Here is a 6,201-nt window from a genome sequence, read left to right as displayed (position 1 = left end):
CTCGGCCACACCCCCTTCCCAACTGTTTAAAAGGCCACTCACTCCAAAGCTCACGTTTTCTGTGATCTGTGGTGGGGTGTTCTGGTTTTGGTGACTATACTTTGGGAAGGCGGAAAGGTTCCGCCCTTCGGGGGTGACCAGGGCCATCCGCCAAGCCTAACGCAACTCCAGCCGGGTATGGGGCGGATCATCGGAAGTTACCTTACTCACTGCTTAGCCCTCGAATCAAGGACCTACCAAGTTACATAAAAGTATAACCTTCGAGGGTGGGCGCGGTGGCTCAAGCCTGTAATCCCAGCACTTTGGGAGGCCGAGTCGGTGGATCACGAGGTCAGGAGGTCAAGACCATCCTGGCCAAGATGGTGAAACTCCGTCTTTACTGAAGATACAAAAAAATGAGCTCCGCGTGGTGGCGAGCACCTATAGTCCCAGCTACTCGGGAGGCTGAGGCAGGAGAATCGCTTGAACTCGGTAGGTGGAGGTTGCAGTGAGCCAAGATCTCGCCACCACTGCACTCCACTCCGCCCTTGGCGACAGAGCGAGACTCCGTCTCAAAAAAAAAGTACAGCATTCGAATCCCGAAAGGGGTTTGTGCGTGTGGGCAGACTTAGGATCCCAGAGAGTAAGAACTGGTACTGACCTGGGGACTGTGTCCCTCCCACGCTGAAAATGAGACCTGAGGTGCTGGGCTTTCCTAGCAGCCACAGACTTATTTCTCTTTAGGCTGCCCCGCCTTTTCTCCCTCTCTCTGCCCTCATTGTCCCATCTTTCTTTAGATGGATAGAGGTCACTCAAGGAAGAGCTCAGCTTTGTGGACTCTAGCTGCCCTCCCCTCTTGCTCTTTAGGCCTCAGGACACGCTCCCCTGGCTAAGGCTCCTGGACTTTCAACTCTGGAGTCTCTCTGTTCAAGGCTGTAGGTACTTTTGTTCCCCAGTGGTTGTAGCTCCAGAAAGGCTGGTTTCAGCTCAGTATCAGGTCTTTTCCAGTGATCCACATCTATCTACAGGTGACACGGGCTGCCTCGGGACAGTGGTAGCTGTTCAGGTCAAGGCCGGTAAGAGTGGTGTAGAGATTGCACTGGGTGCCTTCTGAGCTAAAGCCAACCCTAATAGTCTGTGATTCAATGGTTCACATCCTGTTAAGGAAGGGGCTTCCTTCCTGCTGCAGTTCCCATTGCCCAACATGCATTGGGTCTTATTGCTGATTAGAGGACAACTAGGTCACAGCTAAACTTGCCAGGTACTATGAGACACCTGCTCCCCATGGTCCCTTCCTCATGAGGACAGGTGAGGTCATGATCTGCATATGCCTGTGTGCCATACAGTGCTCATGTGTGCCTGTTTCTGCTGTTCCTACGCACATATACAAAACCTTTTTATATAACACCATTTTAATGGAAATGCTGTTTTTCCAAAATGAAAGTGGCTGCTACAGATCTGAATGATGCTTATGTAACTTTAAACACTGAATTTGGGTAGATCTTAATTCATTAACAGAAAGGGAAATGGAGGAGTTCTGACATACCCACCTCCCATCATTAAAACAATAGGATCTTTAAGGAAAATCTTCAATAGTCAGGTTGCTAGGGGTCCTTTTTAGACCTTGCCCCTGCCCTCTTTTAAGGTAGATTAGTTGCAGTGGGAGGAATGCAGGCAGGCGATGAGGACTGAGGATTGAGGGGGCCTGCTACGCTTAGCACTGCCGAGTAGGACACTTCACTTTGTTATGCTTCCATGTCCTCAACCATAGAGACAATACCTCCCCTTTTGTAATTTACAAAGTACTTTCACATATATTATCTATCTCATTTGATTTCAAACTTCTTTCAGGTTGATAGAGCAGATATTATGCCCATTTTTATAGATGCCTGTTTGGTAAATGAGGAATCAGGATCTGGGAAGGTTAATTGACTAGCCCGAGGTCTCACAGCGTGTTAAGACAAGGAGACAGGATGTCTTTGGACTTTAAGACGAGAACCCTTGACGCTTTAACATAGTCCCTTTCTTCTCTATAGGATGGAGGAGAACTCCACTGCATCACCTTTCCTGGAAGTCCTCCCAGATACCTACTCTCATGTCAGGGTTTTATAGCCTTGTACATACTCTCTCAGACCATTTGGCACCCTATCTTGCAACTGTGTGCTTACTGGCTTCCCAACCAGAAGGTGGCCTGAGATTAGGAGATGTCTCATTCTTTACTGGGTTCCTTGTGCCTAGCAGAGTGCCTAACACAGAACAGGTGACCTGTACATGTTTTCTGTATGGATCTTGACTTTTTTTTTTTTAATTTTTATTTATTTTTTAGATGGACTCTCATTCTGTTGCCCAGGCTGGAATGAAGTGGCAGGATCTTGGCTCACTGTTAACCTCTGTCCCCTGGGTTCAAGCGATTCTCCTGCCTCTGCCTCCCGAGTAGCTGGGAATATAGGTATCTGCCAAAATGCCCAGCTAATTTTTGTACTTTTAGTAGAGATAGGGTTTTGCCATGTTGGCCAGGCTGGTCTCGAACTCCTGACCTCAGGTGATCCACCTGCCTTGGCCTCCCAAAGTGCTAGGATTACTGGTATGTGCCACCATACCCAGCCTTGACTTTATATCTTAACCAGTGTTCTTTTGTCCAGGGATTTGTTCAGTCACCTACAGCAAGAAACACATTTTATGTTGTGAGATAAATGACACAAAAATTTCATGGACGATACTTACCCTGGCTATGTGTACACACTCATATTTTCTATCGTACATATTGTATTCTATTTGATGGCTTAAAGGTGCCAGTCATTGACATTCTAAGCTGAATTCACAAACCACCACAGGGTTGTGACCCAGTGTTAAAACTATGTTACCGGCTGGGCGTGGTGGCTCATGCCTGTAATCTCAGCACTTGGGGAGGCCGAGGTGGGTGGATCACCTGAGGTCAGGAGTTCGAGACCAGCCTGACTAAAATGATGAAACCCAGTCTCTACTAAAAAATACAAAAATTAACCGGGTGTGGTGGTGCGTGACTGTAATCCCAGCTACTCAGGAAGCTGAGGCAGGAGAATTGCTGAATGGGAGGCAGAGTTTGCAGTGAGCCGAGATCGCACCATTGCACTCCAGCCTGGGTGACAGAGCAAGACTGCATCCAAAAAAATAAATAAATAACATTAAAATTAAAAAATGAAAAAACAATGCCACCTTCACCTCCTGCATGCAGTTGATGCCTTCATGTGTCGGGCTCTGGCTGTCCCTGAAAGATGCAGAGTAGATGGTCCTCAAGCACTTCTGGCTCTGAGGCCAAAGAAAAGTTTGTGTATAACAGATAGAACCCCTTCCAAGGCCAGAGACACAGGGATGCAAATAGAACCCAGCAAGGAGGGGTAACTGAGGTGGAAGGGGCAGTTCCCAAGAGGCCTGGTGGGGACCCCTATGCTTCCAGAGACTACAAAAGCAGTGGAGGCTCTACTGGAGCCTGGAACCTCAAACATAGACAGGCGGGGCTTGCACTCCTGATCAAGCCACAGGCTTCTCACTGCTCTACCCACAGATGATAGGAACAGGTCTGCACTCTGGAAAGCTCTAGGGTCACAGTGGGTCTCTTTCCTGTAGTTAAAGTGGTGAAGGTGGTGGGAAGCAAGTGGGCATTCTAACCTCTGCCTAAAACAGCCTCAGAAGTAACATCCTGCCTATAGGGCCTGGGCCAGTTGCTGGTTGTGTAACTGTAGGTGGTTCCTTTTAGGTGGTTCGAGGGAGATAGCTGAAGCTAGGTCTAACAACTCTCCCAGGAGAAAGTCCACTGGCTCTCACTTGGTTCCCTACCAGCCCCTTCCCTCTGGCCTCTGACTACAAGGTTGGTAAGAGGCAAATTGGAAACAACAGCAGTGTCCCTGTTACCCCTAAATGCTGGAACGGGGAGCTAGGTGGGGCAAACATGGCGTGGCTGTCCCTGTCTGTCTCCTGCTGTGGCTACTGAAGTTGGACTGGGTGTCCTGAGTCAAGGCTGGCGAAAGGGAAACAGCTGGAGGAGCTTCCTCCATGGGAGATGCCTAATTGCCCTTCTCCCCACAGGAAATAAGTACAAGGTTGGGTACTGACCTTTCAAGATTATCTCTGATGTCACTGAGATGTTACTTTCTTTCTTAAAACCTTAAAAAAAAAAGGGTCATTTGTTTTCTTGGTTTTTCTGATTGTCCCTGCAGACTCAGTTCTGCTTTATATTGTTCATGGATAGGTGGGTCTCAGTGCCAGGATTCCAGAGCTTGGTGCCCTCCTGTCACAAGGCTTGTGTGGTATGGTCCTGTCCGGGTTTCCCAGGGTAGAGTCTCAGGGCTGAGGTGGGATGGGGTGAGGAAGGGAGACCCAGTGACTAATGACTGAACTTCTGTGGGGGTGCCAGATGCTGAGGGCTGGGGAGGGAGGAGGAGCTAGTGGTAGTGGGGATAGCTTCTCCATGCAAGAGCCTGGGAAACCTCACTGCCTGCAAGGTGCAAGGATGCTCATCACTCCAACATCACCCCTTAGTTACTTAAACTCTTGACTCAGTTTCTCCTTAAAATGGAGGCAACAGTAGTACCTCCTTTGTAAGTTATTGTGAGGATTAAATGAGGTGATATATGAAGTATTTAGTGCCTGAAACACTGAGTGCTCAATAGTTATGCTCATCATCATTCTCCTTTCCTCCAAAGCTGTTTCTTCCGCATCCATCATCTGCCCAGTTTCCCAAGCCAGAAACCTGAGGTCACCCAAGTCTCTCCCACCCAACCAGTCCTGAAAACCAATGGCTCTTCCATTCCCAAAGGATTTGTCAGGCCCTTCTTTCCATTCGCATGCATGACTGGCTGCTGTCTCAGGGGAGGCTGGCAACAGGCTTCTCATCAACCTTTTTCACTCTCTACATCCCAAATTCAAATCCATCCCAGCTCTCCTAGAAAATGCAAATCTGATTCTGTCTTGTCCTGATCCTGTCTGTATGGAATGATTCAGCAGTTCCCTGAGCCTTCCAGAAGGAAGCTCAGATGCCTAGCTGGGCACCCATGGTCCCCAAGATCTGGCTCCTGCCAGCCTGCCTACCCCATGTCCAGCGCTTTCCCCCACAGCCCTCCGCTGCTGTCAGGAGGAACTAAGTGCCTGGGATCACGATACTGAGATTGTGCCTCCCTACCTTTGCGCAGGCAGTTCTTTCTGGCTGGATGCCCTTTCCCCTCCTCTGTGAGCTAACTCCTAAGTGCCACCTCTTCCTCGAATCCTCCCAGGTCCCAGTCTGACTTAGAAGCTTCTGGAAGCTCCTGTATTTTCATTCTGGTTTACTTGCCTGTTGCCCTACTGCACTGTAAGCTCCTTCAGGGCAGGCGCTGTCTGTTTTTCTGCACACCCCTATTGCGTCTCACAGAGCCTGGCACACAGTACTCGTTGGAAACCAGTCCCAGCGGGCACCTTCCTTTCTGGGCACTGCTGATCTCCCTGGGGCACAGAGCCAGGGAAGCTGGGGGGCAGGATGCCAGCCTCCTAGGCACTTTCTCCTCAAGCCAGTCAGTGATGGAGTTTCAACCAGGGCAGAGCCTGCCAGCACCCTGCCCATCATCCCAGGCAGCAGCGAGTAGCTCAGGAGTCAGATCTCCACACAGCTTCGGAAACAAGACAGAGGCCAACTGAGGGCTGGGGAAGCCCACAGATACACCTTGCCCTGGGGCGGGTGAATGCGGAGCAGCGCAGCCCCCCGACCTTCCCACCGGCGCAGTCAGTGTCGGAGGAGTGTGCCATAAGGACAAAAATAACTACTGGGGGCAGAGCCGGCGAGGTTGGCCGGGGTTCCTGCCTCCCCTGTACCCGCATCGGGACCACCCCCAAATCTCCCCTTGCTCTCTGGTCCTGGGCGGCCACGTGACCTGCGCCCCCAGCAGCCACTGAAAGCCTGGCTCCAGCCCTTCTCCTAAATTGGGAAGCGACAGGAGCCGATCGAGTTTCTCGACCGGTATTTACAGGTTCCCTATTTACAAGAAAAACTCTCTTGCCACACTCCCAGCTCCGGCGTTGGGCAAAGGAAAAAAGGGGCCTCTCCTGCGCCCCACCCCCACCTCTCCAATCCTCCAGCCCCGGTGCTCTCCGCCCTTCCCTCCCTCCCTCGCTCCCCCGCTGCCTGCGGCCCCCTCTGGGGGCACAGCTTAGGTCGCTGCATTCCAAAGCCCGGGCGGCTCTTTGAGGTCAAGTAGCGTGGTGGGGGTGGGG

Source organism: Sapajus apella, unplaced genomic scaffold (assembly GCF_009761245.1).
Source record: "Sapajus apella isolate SASKATOON/1434 unplaced genomic scaffold, GSC_monkey_1.0 scaffold2, whole genome shotgun sequence".
NCBI lineage: Eukaryota > Metazoa > Chordata > Mammalia > Primates > Cebidae > Sapajus > Sapajus apella.
The sequence above is the reverse complement of the archived record's forward strand: the minus strand, read 5'-3'. Positions refer to the sequence as shown.